Genomic DNA, 17,531 nt, shown 5'->3' with positions numbered 1-17,531 from the left:
ACAGTGAAAACATTGGCTGACTTTATTTTTCTGGGCTCCAAAATCTCTGCAGATGGTGATTGCAGCCATGAAATTAAAAGACGCTTACTCCTTGGAAGGAAAGTTATGACCAACCTAGATAGTATATTCAAAAGCAGAGACATTACTTTGCCAACAAAGGTCCATCTAGTCAAGGCTATGATTTTTCCAGTGGTCATGGATGGATTCGAGAGTTGGACTATAAAGAAAGCTGAGCACCAAAAAATTGATGCTTTTGAACTATGGTGTTGGAAAAGACCCTTGAGAGTCCCTTGGACTGCAAGGAGATCCAACCAGTCTATTCTAAAGGAGATCAGTCCTGGGTGTTCACTGGAAGGACTGATGTTGAAGCTGAAACTCCAATACTTAGGCCACCTGATGTGAACAGCTGACTCATTTGAAAAGACCCTGATGCTGGGAAAAAATGAGGGCAGGAGGAGAAGGGGACAACTGAGGAAGAGATAGTTGGATGGCATCATCAACTCAATGTACAGGGTTTGAGTGGACCCTGGGAGTTGGTGATGGATAGGGAGGCCTGGCGTGCTGCGGTTCATGGGGGTCACAAAGAGTTGGACACAACTGAGCGACTGAACTGAACTGATTCAATTAATTGCAACTAATCTAAATATTTTCAATTATCAAATATCCAAAAATTAAATTATATTAAGTATTTAAAATATTGTGAAATTTCACATAAAATTATGATTTTGACCAGTATGGCAACAATTGAGACTTTTAATAATCCACATTATTCCATATCATTCTTCAATCCATATCATTCTCTATTGTGTGTCTACCATGAATCTAGACATTTCTGGTCTATTCCTGCAATTGTACTGGTTTAATGTATTAATATTACTTGCCTCTGTCCTTGTAGACATATAAGGTGTTCTTCAAGTTTTCCCCCTACATGTGGACCCTTTGTAATACGAAACATCTCAAAAGAAAGGTCTCATGTGGTAAATGGGTGTCATGTCACTGGCTATATATCCCAGAAAATAAGTTATTAGAATTAGAAATCAGGGTTGTAATATTGTCCAGCCTAGGAGAACCAAGGCTGACTTACATAAGGACCAATTTAGAGGGGAAAAAAGTATTGGGTTCCTTTTGATTATTTCATTTTTAAAAAATATTATTATTGATTCTCCAGGTGAAAATGTATATTTAAAATCTGATGATATATTTTAGTAGTGAAAATAATATCAATATAAAAATTAACAGTGATTTTAAAGGACTAAAATATTAACCCTGAAAAATATTTAAGAAATAAAACACTGGGGATTTTCAATCTTTCACACTAAAACTAAATTTTGGGTTATATCTTACATTTAGACCTCATACATGCACTCTAAGATTGTGACTTACTAATCATTTCTTTATACCAGCTTGAACTAATACATGGGTGTGTAGACTCAATTGGTAATGCCTTGTTGGAATTTGGTTCCTGTTGCACTTCAAGAACTCTTTTGGCTGTTGAAGGAATACCTTTTAGATATTGTTGCATTTAAATACGTGAATAAGTACTGAAGAAAATTCATCTATTTGTTCTTAATGCAACTTTGTGCCTTGAAGATTCTGCAGTCACTTTTGATTCAAACTTTTGCATCAACATCACTTTTACTATCTCAAAAGTTTTCCCAGAATAAATCTTTCCCCTTCTAATCCAGGCTTGGAGAAAATGTGCAATGCTTTTGTGACATATGGGCCTGCCTAAAGTAATTAATTTCTAGTTCAGTTCAGTTGCTCAGTAGTGCCTGACTCTTTTTGACCCCATGGACTGCAGTACGCCAGGCCCCCTCATCCATCAGCAACTCCCGGAGTCCACCCAAACCCATGTCTATTGAGTTGGTGATGCCAACCAACCATCTCATCCTCTGTCGTCCCCCCTTCTCCTCCTGCCTTCAATCTTTCCCAGCATCAGGGTCTTCTCAAATGAGTCAGTTCTTTGTATCAGGTGGCCAAAGTATTGGAGTTTTAGCTTCAACATCAGTCCTTCCAATGAATACTATGGACTGATTTCCTTTAGGATGGACTGGTTGGATCTCCTTGCAGTCCCAGGGACTCTCAAGAGTCTTCTCCAACACCACAGTTCAAAAGCATCAATGCTTCTGCGCTCAGCTTTCTTTATAGTCCCACTGTCACATCCATACATGACCACTGGAAAAACCATGGCTTTGACTAGACGGGCCTTGCTCCATGTTAGCAACTCTTGTTATCTTATTAAATGTAACATTGTCAAATATAAACAAAATATTCCCAAAATAATGATTATTTTTTCAAATATGTACACACATCATAATTCCTCTATTGTATCAATTATTAAGTTCTCTCTGTTCACTAAATATTTCCTAGCCTCTTGATCTCAAATGCATTGCATGTTCCAATTTATCTTTTTAATTATATTGATGATTATTTGTGTTCTGAATATACTGTGGAGGCAGAAATTAGATTCAATTTTCTCTTCTCATGATATTTTACATACATCTATCTATCTATCTATATATATATATTTTTTTTTACATATAGCTACCCCATGTGTTTTATTTTATCCCTACCAGTCAGGAAAGTAGAAATCCCAAGTGTTTTTTTATTTTTATGTAAAGTAGATTAGTGTTCCTGTCTGATTGGTCAATGAGGAAGGGCATTTTGTCCACTTACAACTCCCTCCTTCAGATTGGTATACGCATCTTAAATCCATCTGGACTTTTTTCTTTACTGCATTTCCATTTAATCCAAACTCCAGAGTAGTAGCTTATTATAGTAAAATTTGGTTTTAGATAGCGTAAATAATTCAGGCATTTACAAAGCTGTCAGTTGTTGCTTTGTCACAATTTACAACAGAGAAAACCCCTGAGGGAATGAATTCATTACTCTCTAGATTTGTGAGACATTTCTACAGCAATCCCCTAAGTCTCATGTAGTGCGTTATAGGATGTCCTTACATGTCTCTACATGCCTAATTCTAAGTTACCCCTTATGCATCAAAATATATTTTATATATAAATAGTAAAATAGTTATAAACATGCTGTTCTCATTTCTGAAGTCTAATATATTACATTTTTAAAAAATCATATGAAATTTGCATAGCCTTCACAAAAATGTTCATCTAAAGCAACAGTACTCTAGACAGGACCTCTCAATTTACTTAAAAAAAAAAAAGTGAGGTTATATACAGGTATATGTGCAGCAGTAGGAAGATAAAATAGAGCAGTATCTCCTTCTTTCTACCTATACCATTCCCTGAAAACAGGCCTTGTTAAGGGATGGAAGGTAGGAGCATTCTAAATTCCTTTAGTCTGGAATATTTAAATCATATATATATATATATTTTTTTTTTTTTTAAGTAAAGGGAAAAAAAAATGCACTTTCACTTGGGTATTATGTTTACTACCATAGGGATTAGAGGGCAGAACTACGGGAAGGGAAAGCCCAAAAGCCTGAATCCAGCACTTCCAATCTGAAATACTGTGGGGGATTGAAGGGGGAAGGGAGAGAAAGGCAAAACAAGTATGTCGGGTAACTGGGACACATGTCCTGGCAACCCCACCCTACCCTTTCGTACTAAACCTGTGGAGACAGGGAGAGGGGCCTTTAGAAAGGTCCAGAGAGCTCTGGTAGAACCCAGATTTACAGGCCTACATCTCTGAGGGTGTGTGTTTGGGAAGTAGGGAGGTGGACTGGGAGCTCCTAGCAGAAGCCTTGCATAAGGCTAGTGGGTGACTGTGCATAAGGAGAGCTAAGAGAGGGGATGCAAGTAGTGAGATAGTTACAGGAGAGGTGGTAATTTTTAAAAGCTAAATGTCAAGGTTGTGAGGCCTACCTTAAAGTACAGGATGTCAGAAGGTCATCTCCAAGACCACTGGACACTAGTTTCTGAGGACCATCTACAATGGAGGAAGTGCATCACGGATTAAGAAGCTGAAGATTCAGTTCTTCTGTTACTTCCCTTGTTACAGGGAAAGCTTTCAAAACACAGACACTTCTGTTCCTTTGGGCACAGGCAAAAGGCAATTAAATCGGCCAAGCTAAATTGAATACAGGTGATGGTGAAGGGCACGGCGGGCTTGAATCAAGGCTGGTGGCTGTGTGGATGTACACAGAGGTGATATCACCAAAGGCTGACTGTCCTTGCCCTGGCTGCTGTCACTGCCCCACAGCCGGAGCTCTACAATGACTGTGGCAGAGAACTCTCACTGGACTAGGAGTCCAGGGCACACTGGCCTCACCGGGGCTCCGGCTGCGGATCCCATCATCCCCCGCAGGACGTCAGGTGATGAGGGTGACAGAGCTGGGGCTGAGGTGTCCGCAGAGAACTTGGATACTCAAGAGGCAGGCGTGAGTGGCTGGTGAGGTTCACCAGGGGAGGTTTGGAGGCCTACAACAACGGGAATGTTTCGGCAGCCTCAGGGTAGCTGTCACCAGGCCCTGCCCTTGGCTGGTGCCCCTTCTGGAGGATGCATGAGTCTGAGAAGTCTGAAGTTCTTATCTCCTCACTGTCCTCGTCATGAACACACTGAGGCCGCTGTCCATCCTCAGAAGGTGGTGTGCTGACAAAGTATTCGGTGCCCAGGCGGAGCGCAGGGTCTGGACGTTCAGCCCTGGCTATGGCTTGGCCATGGTGGGCATGTCTGACGTGGAGACAGCCAGTCCACCAAGCCCAGCACCTCCACACCCGCACGCCAAGCCCTTGAGCGGCTCGTCCAGCTGCTAATGGTTGCACAACAGCATAGCCACTGCGCATGCGGGTTGACGTCAGGCTCTTCACACGCGGCAGCACCTGCAAGTCCCCATGCACGTCCTAGTGCTGAGAGCATCCCGCACCCCGGCGTACCGCGACATCTGCAGGAAGCTCCAAGGCCAGTGCGGAATGCAGGTGTGAGAGCGGCCTGGGCTGGGAGACTCTGCAGAGACGTATGTATGTAAGTGTATTTATATGCTTCTCTATTTACATTTGTATTATATATGTTATGTATAGCATGTTTTATAGACAGCCCTCTCTTGGTCTGCGGCGGGAATGTGGATATTCATTTATTTATGAAATCTAACAACTGTTTTCTCATGCTCTGTCGTGCCTCTTTGGAACTTCCAGAAACATTCATAACCTCTGCTAAGCTAAGTCGCTTCAGTCGTGTCCGACTCTGTGCAACCTCAGAGACGACAGCCCACCAGGCTCCGCCATCCCTGGGATTCTCCAGGCAAGAACACTGGAGTGGGTTGCCATTTCCTTCTCCAATGCATGAAAGTGAAAAGTGAAAGTGAAGTCGCTCATTCGTGTCCGACCTTCACGACCCCATGGACTTCAGCCCACCAGGCTCCTCTGTACATGGAATTTTCTAGGCAAGAGTACTGGAGTGGGTTGCCATTGCCTTCTCATAGCCTCTAGGAGGAGTATAACCTGACACAACTACTTTTGAAAAGCGTGTGTGTGCTCAGTACTCTCCAAATCTTTGCGACCCCAGGAATTGTAGCCTTGGTGCGTAAGTGTACCATATTGTAATTAAAAAGAACTTCTAGCAGTGGCGTTTTTAATGACACAAAATTGAGAGAAAAAATTAAAAAGCCCATCCACAGTTAAAATTGAATTCTATATGTACAAACATGGAAAATACAATTTACCTAAGAGTTTTATTTGATATGTTCGCAGAAAAGGATATAATCCAGTTTGAAAAACAACAACAACACAGAGGTATGTGTGACAAGGTAGATGGATTTTGAAATAGTAATTAAGAGCAAGAGGCATAATAGAAGTGTTGTCTTATGATTTCCCAAAAAAGTTAAAGGGAGTAAAAGCTTAGTGTAGACAAAGAACAAATTAGCCAAGATGGTGCGGTCAGGCTCTCTCGCCCCACGTTTCCCAAATACGTGGTTGTTATTGCAACAGCTGAGATCACTTACAACACAGTGAATGCATATCACAATGCACCCACTCAGTCAGGGGCCACTTTTGCTCTGTAAATACGTATAAGCTCCACCTGAAAAGCCCTTGCTGCTACCTTATGGCTGTGTCTCAGCTGGGTCAGTGGGCCAACTAGGGCAGGAGAGAGTGAAGCGTGTCTGCTGCTATGGCTGCTGTCCAGTCAGGTGAGAATAAACGTGTCTCCAGTTCCTTTTCTTCCAGTTTCCCCACTCTCACCTTGCTTACCCTGTGTTCCGTGAACAGTGAGATACAGCAGGACACTAAGCTATAAATTATATTGTTTAGGAATGTATACTTTGATGTTATATCTGTTCAGGAAAAAATAAATGAACTGTCACAATGGTTCTGGTAGTGGCTACCTCTAGAAGTTGGAAAAGGAAGATGTTTGTAGGGGTACAAAGAGGCTTCCAGGCTGTTAGAAATGTTCTAATTTTTAACCTGGATGGTGAGTACATTACTGTTTGGTTTATAATCATTCTTCACACAACTTGTTTATATTTTATACATGTTTGTATAAATTTTCATAGTTTAAAGCAAAAAAAAAAGTTTCAAGCTGGGGATTTTTTTCAGACACCACATAATTTTCAAAGTCTTCTTATACAAAGGATTCACAGTGGGCTGCCTGCTAGGGCTGGTACTCATGGTCCTCACAACCAGACTTCAGGGCATTTCCTGGGACCAGCCACAGACTTCCAGATGCCAGCCATAGTTACTTTTGACAGTTCATCGAGGAACCCATACCTGCCACCCCTAGGAAAAATGCAAAGGTTATTTGAAATGGAAAAAAAAAAATGTGTGTGTGCCCTCAGTCATGTTTGACTCTTTGTGACCCCATGGACTGTGGCCTGCCGGGCTCCTCTGTTCATAGGATTTTCTAGGCAAGGATACTGGAGTGGGTTGCCATTTCTTCCTCCAAAGGGATCTTCTGGATCCAGAGATTGAACCTGCATCTCTTGGGTCTCCTGCAGTGGCAGGTGGATTCTTTATCACTGCTCCACCTGGGAAGTCGTAAAGGTTGTTTGCTGCTGCTGCTGCTAAGTCGCTTCAGTAGTGTCCGACTCTGTGCTACCCCATAGACAGCAGCCCACCAGGCTCCCCCGTCCCTGGGATTCTCCAGGCAAGAACACTGGAGTGGGTTGCCATTTCCTTCTCCAATGCAGGAAAGTGAAAAAATAAAGTGAAGTCGCTCAGTCGTGTCTGACTCCTAGCGACCTCATGGACTGCAGCCCACCAGGCCCCTCCATCCATGGGATTTTCCAGGCAAGAGTACTGGAGTGGGGTGCCATGGCCTTCTCTGAAAGGTTGTTTAGAGCACAGCATATTTATGCATGGTTACCAGATCCCTTCCACCTTGGGAAGGAGCAGGGTAGACCTCTGAGCGTTTTTATTTAAAGAGGTTAAGCATTTACCTAAAAGGACTCTTTAAATGATTCCTTTCCCAATGCTTACCCAACTGAACTAACATTTATACTTTTTTTTCCCCACTAAACTGAAAAATGTGAAACTATAAATAAATTTATATCAGTAACACACAAAATAAATTGCATTTTCTTTGGACATCTAAATGTAGTTAGAGTAAATCTTTGACTTAGCAATAAATATATGTGCATTTCTAAAGGAAAAATGGGGAGGAAAGAAATAATCTGCATTGTTTGTAAGTATCTCATTGGAACAGACCTGGGATTCAATTTACTCAATAATTAATTGTTGTTGCAGCTAATTCTCTCATCCACTTTGGTTCTCATGGTTGTATAGCTCTTAAATTTGGTGTGGCAAAGTTTTATATATGTACTTTGTTTCTTTAGCTATGGCCTGTATGCAGAACTACACTTGATTGCAGTTAGACCTTGTATAGAGAACATCAAAATATGAATATGGACAGTAATAGTTAATTGAAGTACTGATATTCTTTAATAACACTGTTGAAATTGTGAAGTAAAATAATGAAGCAAAGATGCTTATAAGTCTTTGAAGGAAAAAAAAATGCCTGCTTCAATTATTTTGAAATCCCTTATATGACATTCTTTTGTTACCCAGAATAATACTCTAATATTATTAAAAGTTATAAATAGATTATGAATTAGAATAGAAACTTTCTGTAACACATAGTCTGACACAGAATGTAGCTGTTACCACAATGAGATTGGCTCTGTGCATGGTTTATTTCAAAACTCTTCTGAAGCAAGAATCTCATTAAATATAATTTTATACCCTTCATACCATATGAATATGTAAATGAATTAATGAACAAAAGTTTGAAATCTTCCCCAGTTTGGAATTTATAGTTCAAAATAATATAGTAATTACTTTAAAATTATTTTAAAAATCCAAATTTTGCCGAAATGTTATATATCCAGCTGCATTACTTTTTTTTTTTTGGCCATTTGGTAGAGTTCCACAACCAGGGAACGAACCCAACCCATGCTCCCTGCAGTGGAAGCATAGAGTCTCAACCACTGGACCACCAGGGAAGCCCCTCTTTATTTTTTTATTCAGATATAATTGACTTATAACACTATGTTAGTTGCAAGTGTGCAGTACAGTCATTCCCGCTTTTTAATACATTACAGTATGATTACTGTAAGTCCAGTTACCATCTGTCACCATACAATGTTATTACAATATCATTGACTGTATATCCTATGGTGTACATCTCACCCTGATGACTTATTTATTTTTTAACTGGAAGCTTGTACCTCTTAATTTCCCTCGTCTGTTTCACTAATCTCTCCGATCCTTTCCCCTCTGGCAACCTCTTGCCAGCTTTTTCTCTCTGTGTCTGTGAGTCTGTTTCTGTCTTGTTATGCATGTTCATTTGTTTTTAGAGTCTGCACATAAATGAGATTGTATGGTATTTGTCTTTGATTTATTTCACTTAGCATAATACCCTCTAGATGCATCCATGATGTTGCAAATGGCAGAATTTGTTTTGATGGTTGAGTAATATTCCTTGTATTGTGCGTTTGTGTGTGTTTATAGATAGATAGATAATTAGATAGATAGATATTTATATATGGCTTCCCCAGTGACTCAGCAGTAACGAATCTGCCTGCAATACTGGAGATGCGCAGAAAATGTAGGTGCAGTCCCTGATTGGGAAAATTCCCTGGAGTAGAGGACTTCCCTGATGGCTCAGTGGGTAAAGAATCTGCCTGAAATGCAGGAGACAGAAGAAACAGGGCTTTGATCCCTGGGCCAGGAATATCCCCTGGAGAAGGAAATGGCAACCCACTACAGTATTCTTGCCTGGAAAATCCCATGGACAGAGAAACCTGGCAGGCTACAGTTCATAGGGTTGCAGAGAGTATGGTCATTTTAAAAATATTAATTTTTCAAGTCCATGAACTGGCATACTTCTCCATTTGTTTGTATTGTTTTCAATTATTTTCATCGGTGTCTTACTGTTTTCAGAGTATAGGTCTTTCACCTCCTAAGGTTCCTAGTCATTTTAAGTCTTTTTGATGTAATTGTGAGATTTTTTTCCCTAAATTTCTATCTGATAGTTCTTTATAGGTATATAGAAACACAACCTATTTTTGTGTGTTAATTTTGTATCCTGCAACTGAATTCCTTTATCTAACTCTCATCAGTTCTAATCATTTTTGGTGGTGTCTGTTTGGTTCCTCTCATAGGCTTTTTTTTTCCTGTGTCTGGTTCATGTGTTGCTGCTGCTGCTGCTAAGTCACTTCAGTCGTGTCTGACTCTGTGTGACCCCATAGACGGCAGCCCACCAGGCTCCCCCATCCTTGGGATTCTCCAGGCAAGAACAATGGAGTGGGTTGCCATTTCCTTCTCCAACGCATGAAAGTGAAAAGTGAAAGTGAAATCGCTCAGTCGTGTCCGACTGTTAGCGACCCCATGGACTGTAGCCTACCAGGCTCCTCTGTTCATGGGATTTTCCAGGCAAGAGTACTGAGGTGGGGTGCCATTGCCTTCTCCATCATGTGTTGCATGTCTCATTATTTATTTTGTTACTTGATTCCAGTACTCCGGCCTGGAAAATCCCATGGATGGAGGAGCCTGGGAGGCTGCAGTCCATGGGGTTGCTAAGAGTTGGACACGACTGAGCGACCTCACTTTCACTTTTCACTTTCATGCATTGGAGAAGGAAATGGCAACCCACTCCAGTGTTCTTGCCTGGAGAATCCCAGGGGCGGGGGAGCCTGGTGAGCTGCTGTCTATGGTGTCGCACAGAGACAGACAGGACTGAAGTGACTTAGCAGCAGCAGCAGCAGCAGCCATTTTACATAATACATTGTAGCAATTCTGGATGATGATTTTCCTCCCTACTCTCTGGGGCTGTTCTGGTGGTTGTTAGTATTCATATTTGTTTTGTGACTTCATATTTGTTTAGGCTCCTTGGTATAGTATTTTCCTTGCACCTTTGACTTTGGTGTCAGTCCTTTGAGGACATAACATTGGGCACGTGGCCCATGCCTAGGATAACAGTGATTTTTACCAGGGTTCTCTTTGCCTGTCTTTCTCTGATCTTTCTGATAAGCCATCTGCTTCCTTTGTTATTACACCCTGCTCATAAGGCTTTATTAATCACTCATTGGTTATCGTTTTTAGCATCACCCTACAGCATAAATTGCTCTACAATCTGGTCCAGTTAATTTGGACAGTGATCATTTTTAAGACCAAACTTTAAGGTTTTTTTTTTTTTCCTCTCCCCAGAAGGACTCTTTTCAACTGTTTCTTTCCATGCTTGTCACTGGAAAATTAGATGGCCAGTGGTTTAGCTTGTCACTCTTAATTAAGAGAAACTGTTATTTTCGAGAGCATCCTTTGGCTTGAACTCATTTCAAGTAAAGAACCTAAAGTAACTCCTTTAGATAAGGCTTCAGAGCTCTCTTCTTAATGGACTGCCTCTTTACCTGGGACATCTCTGAGCCACTACTCTGGGCTCTGGGTGGGCAGTACCCTCTAGTTTTCTAGGCTTGCCTCTTGGAGAATGGAATCTGCTCTAGGAAGGAGCTAGGGTTAGGGCCATAGGGGCCTCAGTAGTCTCAGCATGCTGCACGTAGGGTAGTGCTTCTGTCATATGAATAGGAACTGAGTGGGAAAGGGGCCCTTCAACTATTAGCTGGCATTCACCAGGAATTAGCTATTTTAACTTGCAATTAAAGTAGATGAGGAGTACTGATGGCTTATACCTCTGTGAAATACAGTAACACTTGACTGGGAGCTGAAGGAAAAGGGAACCCCATCTTCTTAGGCCAGATCTGCCTACAGTGGAGCTTTCCTCAAGCTGAATTTGGTGGGTGGAGAAAAGCAGAGGATTGTAACTCAAATGCCTTGTCTTTCACTGTTCTTACTCAGAAAAGTAAAAACTCACTTTATCCTTGAACAATTTTTGTTTCCATTTGCTGTGTGTCCTTAGAACGATTTCTAGAGACTTTTTTTTTTTCTCAAGTTTTATGCTTATCATTAGCTTTGCTTGTTTCACTGAGGAATGGGTTTGCAGGGCTCTTCACCTTGTTATCTTGAAAATGGAGTTCCTGTAATCTCATTCTTTAAATTTTTGTTTTATTTTATTCCAAGGAAATACGAGGTGAATGTGAGGTGGACAGATATGTTCAGTTGGCTATCCTGATTTAACCCTTTTCATCTCTTTTTGAGACTTCATTTCTTCTTTCCATATCCTTTGTTGCCCAGGTAGGAGACATTGATTTGTGTGTTCTGTTACTGGCATTTAAGAGAACCAGGTCCAGAAACACTCTTAGTAAACCTGATTTCAAATCCAGCCTTCTCTTACTAGTTGTTTGACCTTAACACCATATTGGCTGTTTGAATATCTGCTCCTTCACCTGTAATAAAAGGAAAGAGCACTTACCATGTATTGTCATTAGAGATAATGTAAAATGTTAATCTAGACATCACTTTTAGAAAAAATCAGATTATCTCATCACAATTATAGGAAATATAAGAAAGAATGTGGCAGAATTTAGCTTCATTATCTAATAAACTTCAAACTACTCTTGAGTTTTAAAAAAATCTATACACAGCAGTTACTGCTTCATTAAAATGTTTCAAAAGAATGCAATCAAACCTATTTTTAATTCTTGATTAATCTCTACAGTGCCTTGAATTCTCATGTAAGATGCATTTAAAAGCTCATGATTGGTAAAAATAATTTTCTTTTTTATATGAATGTCCTCAGATATTTTGTTGCTGCTTTTGTATAGATTTAGACAAAACAGATGATTTTCAAATTCTAGTACCAGAGGGTTTCATTTCAGAAACTATTACTATTTAATCCCACAGTGACCGATTTCTGTATCTGGAGTGCTGGATTTAACTTAAAGGCTTATAACTTCAGTATTTTCCATAATGTTAAGAGATGCCATGCTGTTGTATTAAAGTTGTACTGATTATTGCCTCATTTATTTGAAATCTGAAAAAATTTACATGTGGATTGTGTGAAAATTTACCTTTGCTATTTTTTTGTATTGAGGTTTTTCTAAATATCATATATGAAACGAGTCGCCAGTCCAGGTTTGATGCACGATACTGGATGCTTGGGGCTGGTGCACTGGGACGACCCAGAGGGATGGTATGGGGAGGCAGGAGGGAGGAAGGTTCAGGATGGGGGACACATGTATACCTGTGGCGGATTCATTTCGATATTTGGCAAAACCAATACAATATTGTAAAGTTTAAAAATAAAATAAAATAAAAAAATACTAATACAATATGAATACTAATGAAATAAATACAATACTAATGAAGTAAAAAAATAAAAAAATAAAAATAAAAATTTGTCAGTGCAAAACCTAGTTGAGAACCCAACAAAAGTATGTAGGCAATTGCTACGTTTAATAAATTGCTATATTTAATAAACATGCTCTTAGTAGAGGGAAGCATTTGATAAGCAGGAATTTGCCACATATTTAGACAAGTGACAAATTATACATTTGTAAAAATATGGAGTATAGGAAAGGTCTTCAGGACCTTGCCTAGCAATACCTTCTTACATTAGTTGTTTGAAAGCTGGGATTTGCCCCATTATACAGGGCAAATTCTGTAGTTTTAAAATGGTGTATCAGCAAATCTTTGCAGATTTTTCAAGATCCTTTAGTGATGGAAATTGATAGTTTGTAAAAATTCTAAGAATTCCTCCTTCTTCAACCTTTGAACTTTTTTGATTTCACAAATTTCTATATGTTTCATTCATTCAAACAAAGGGTCCTGTGATGGTTAAGTTTATGTCCATTTGATTAGATGCCAGTAACAAGATATTTGGCCAAACACTAGTCTGGATATTGCTGTAAAGATATATTTTTAGATGTGATGAAGATATTTTTTAATTCAGTAGGTTACTCTCAATAATGTGAGTGAGCCGTGTCCAAGCAATCAAAGACACTGAAAGAAAACAGACTGTGCAAAGTTCCCTGTGTAATACAGTTTCCTGTCTTTGGGAAAAGAATCTAAAAAAAGCGGATATACTGTGTGTATAAATGATTCACTTGGCTATACAGCAAACACAACAATTTAAATCAACGACATTACATTTTTAAAAAAACAAATCAGATCTCTGAGGAAGAGTTTTGCCTGCTGACTGCCTTTGATCTTGAGCTGAAGTATCAACTCTTCCCTGGGTCTCCAGCATGCTCTGCAAATTTTAGATTTGCTGGTCTTCACCTGAACCAATTCTTTAAAACAAATTTCTCAATCTCTCTCTCTCTTTCTTTAATCTGGAGAGCATTTAGAGTTTATTTTACTCAGTATCTCACCCTCACTATTTTTACCATATTAACATCCCTTAGGTACAGCTCTTACCTTAATATTTGTCTTCAGTCTGTTTAACTTTTATTTAAAGATCAAGATCACATACCATAAATAGAAACTAACCACAAAAATTAATTAAATCAAAAGAAAAGAGTAGTATTACATTCTAGAAACTGGGCTTTGTATTGAGGTTTGCGTCCTTTTTTAAAAAAATTAATTTGTTTATTTTAATTGGAGGGTAATTACTTTAATTGGAAGGACTGATGTTGAAGCTGAAACTCCAATACTTTTGCCACCTGATGCGAAGGGCTGACTCATCTGAGAAGACCCTGATGCTGGGAAAGATTGAGGGCAGGAGGAGAAGGGAACGACAGAGGATGAGATGGTTGGATGGCATCACTGACTCAACATACATGGGTTTGGGTGGATTCCGGGAGTTGGTGATGAACAGGAAGGCCTGGCGAACTGCAGTTCTCATGGGGTTGCAAAGAGTCAGACATGACTGAGCAACTGAACTGAATTACTTTAAATACTGTAGTGGTTTTGCCATACATTGACATGAATCAGCCATGGGTGTACATGTGTCCCCCATCCTGAACCCCACTACCACCTCCCTCCCCATTCCATCCCTCTGGGTTGTCCCAGTGCACCGGCTTTGAGTGCCCTGTTTCAGGAATTGAACTTGGACTAGTGATCTGTTTCGCATATGGTAATATACATGTTTCAATGCTGTTCTCTCAAATCATCCCACCCTTGCCTTCTCCCACAGAGTCCAAAAGTCTATTCTTTTTGTCTGTGTCTCTTTTGCTGTCTCGTATATAGGATCATTGTTACCATCTTCCATATATATGCATTAATATACCGTATTGGTGTTTTTATTTCCGACTTACTTCAGTCTGTTTAATAGGCTCCAGTTTCATCCATCTCATTAGAACTGACTCAAATGTGTTCTTTTTAGGAGCTGAGTCCATTGTGTATATTTACCACAGCTTTCTTATCCATTCGTCTGCCAGTGGACATCTAGGTTGCTTCCATGTCCTACCTATTGTAAACAGTGTTGCGATGAACATTGGGGTATGTGTTCAATTCTGGTTTCCTCGGTGGGTATGCCCAGCAGTGGGATTGCTGGGTCATATGGCAGCTCTATTTCCAGTTTTTTAAGTAATCTCCACACTGTTCTCCATAGCGGCTGCACTAGTTTGCATTCCCACTAACTGTGTAAGAGGATTCCCTTTTCTCCACACTCTCTCCAGCATTTATTGTTTGTAAATTTTTAGATAGCAGCCATTCTGACTGGCATGAAATGGTACCTTATTATGGTTTTGATTTGCATTTCTCTGATAATGAGTGATGTTGAGCATCTTTTCATGTGTTTGTTAGCCATCTGTATGTCTTTTTTGGAGAAATGTCTGTTTAGTTCTTTGGCCCATTTTTTGATTGGGTCATTTATTTTTCTGGTATTGAGCTGCATGAACTGCTTGTGTATTTTTGAGATTAATTCTTTGTCAGTTGCTTCGTTTGCTATTATTTTCTCCCATTCTGAAGGCTGTCTTTTCACCTTGCTTATAATTTTCTCCATTGTGCTAAAGCTTTTAATTTTAATTAGGTCCCATTTGTTTATTTTTGCTTTTATTTCCTTTACTCTGGGAGGTGGGTCATAGAGGATCCTGCTGTGATTTATGTCATAGAGTGTTTTGCCTATGTTTTCCTCTAGGAGTCAATCTCTTTTTCTTTCTCAGTATCTTTTTGTCTCTCTCTCTCTCTCCCCCTCCCTCCTCTCTCTCTCACACACACACATACACACATACCCCTAATAGGTTTTGTTTCTCTGGAGAACCTTTACTAATACAATCACAAGCCTTTTGCTAGAAATCTTGATATGTTTCAACCTTCTCTTTGTCCAATAAACTCTTATTAACACACAGATTACTGAACTTCACTTCCTCCCTGATAGAATTTTTGGTTCAATATATTCAAAGAAGGACTTCCCAAATTTGCCTTTAATTTCTAATGAGTTTCCCTGTTATGCTGACCCTGCTAATTTAAAGACCACACTTGAGAACATCTCTAGATTATAGTGTAAAATATGGGGAAGCAATGAAGGAGCTGCATTATACTAGGGGAAAAAAATCACTAAATAAATCATTTAGCATGGCCACTTTCTTGGATCTTTTGATTTGGATCTACTGCAATTTTCATCCATATTCCTGTACCTCAGATTTCTTATTAGTAACATAAAGACTTTAGATCGAATTATATTTGATGTTCCTCCTTAGTACAGTTTATAAGATTTTATAAAAACTATTTATTGTGAGAATTAAAGAAAAACAAGGAAATTCTGGAAGTATCTTCTAACAACGAGGAATGATTTGACAGCAGGTAACTGTGAACTTTGTAACTGTGATTTGAATAAATTGTTTTCTCACATGAAAAATATCTGAAAGTAGATGAGTATCATTGTTTTCATGATTGAAAGTTGAGTTCTCTGGAGCAGAGTTTGAGATGAAATTTGGGTTATAAAATCCCCACATTTTATAATGTGGGGATCAACACCTAAGGGGAAAAAATGGGAGCAAACAGGATTGGGCAGATAAAGCCTGAAATGTTTGTGCCCAAGAAAATCTCAGCCATTCTCACAGAACACTGCCTAGAAAAGGGTTTTGTGTTAGCCTGGAAGAGCTGGATCTGTCTTAGGTTGTGAACTCCATCTCACTCTGTGACTGGAAGAGTGTGACCTCAGCCAGACAGCTTTCAGCAGCTGAATTAGTCCCTGAAAAGTTGATGTTTGGTTCCTGTCTACTGATTCTGGGGCTTCCCAGGTGACACTAGTGATAAAGAACCCACTTGCCAATGCAAGAGACAGAGAGATTTGGGTTTGATCCCTGGGTCAGGACTATCTCCTGGAGGAGGGCATGGCAACCCACTCCAGTATTCTTGCCTGGAGCATCCCATGGACAGAGGAGCCTGGAGGGCTACAGTCCATGGTGTTGCAAAGAGTTAGAAGTGAATGAAGCGACTTAGCAGCATGCACTGCTGATTCCACTTTCCACACCTAGCAGCCAGTTCTTCCTTGAAGTGGGTAATGGGCGGTACATCGTTTGTCTACCTCAAATATCAACACAAGTCCTCTCTGGCTTTCTTTGCCTTCCTCTCATTCAGAAAATGGCTCCTGCAGTAGCAAGTATTACATGTAATTCAGAGCACCAAGGGAGAGGAGAAGCACTGATGTCCATCTCTTTTATCAGGAAATAAAAAGGTTTCCTAGAAACCATTGAGCATATTTTGCTTATGCTTCACTTACCAGAAAGTAATCACATGACTAGATCTGTAGAGGTTGGAAAGGTGAATACTTTCTGAATTAGTGTCTACAATGGAGCAATAAACGGGAAAGATGATTGGATGCGGGAGTCCAAGAAGTTCTTTGTCACTCATTTTGCTAATCACCTAAAATATCTACCAGTTACTTTTCTAGGTACAATGTGTTAAATCCCATGAAGATGTGCAAAATCAGTACTGTTATTCCCAATCCCCAGAGAAAAGCCTGAAAACTAATTTTTTTTCTTTCTCTCTTTCGTTTTTTTTTTTTTTTTTTTTTTTAACATTTTCCTCAGTCATTGTCCTGACACCAAGAATTAAAAATTTTAGGCTTTAGAAAATTTATTGGAGCAGCAAGCAAGGAAGTTTGCTGGTATTGTATGTAGAGTGCAGTTTTACTAAGAACATGTTCATGTTCCTATTATAGAAAAATAGCATTTACTAAACTTAGTATTTTTATTTTTCCTTTAGAATCCGAATAAGTTTTCTTATCTATCCTGAGAAAATATAGGCAGGTACCTCACAAATGTGCCATGAACTGAAGGTTTC

General features: G+C 39.6%; 1 long non-coding RNA gene across 1 annotated transcript in view; it reads right to left on the bottom strand.

Annotated features, from left to right (window-relative positions):
* Window positions 1–4,753, bottom strand: part of LOC147370988 (uncharacterized) — an 89,508-nt gene extending 84,755 nt beyond the window's left edge. Inside the window, exon 1 of the long non-coding RNA XR_015165677.1 lies at window positions 3,840–4,753. This is a non-coding gene — a long non-coding RNA (uncharacterized LOC147370988). The remainder of the gene's footprint in view (window positions 1–3,839) is intronic.
* Window positions 4,754–17,531: the final 12,778 nt, after the last annotated feature.

Source organism: Bos grunniens, chromosome 6 (assembly GCF_055505025.1).
Source record: "Bos grunniens cultivar Pamir isolate PY7600 chromosome 6, Bosgru_T2T1.0, whole genome shotgun sequence".
Taxonomy (NCBI): domain Eukaryota; kingdom Metazoa; phylum Chordata; class Mammalia; order Artiodactyla; family Bovidae; genus Bos; species Bos grunniens.
This window is presented reverse-complemented; position numbering and strand designations above follow the sequence as displayed.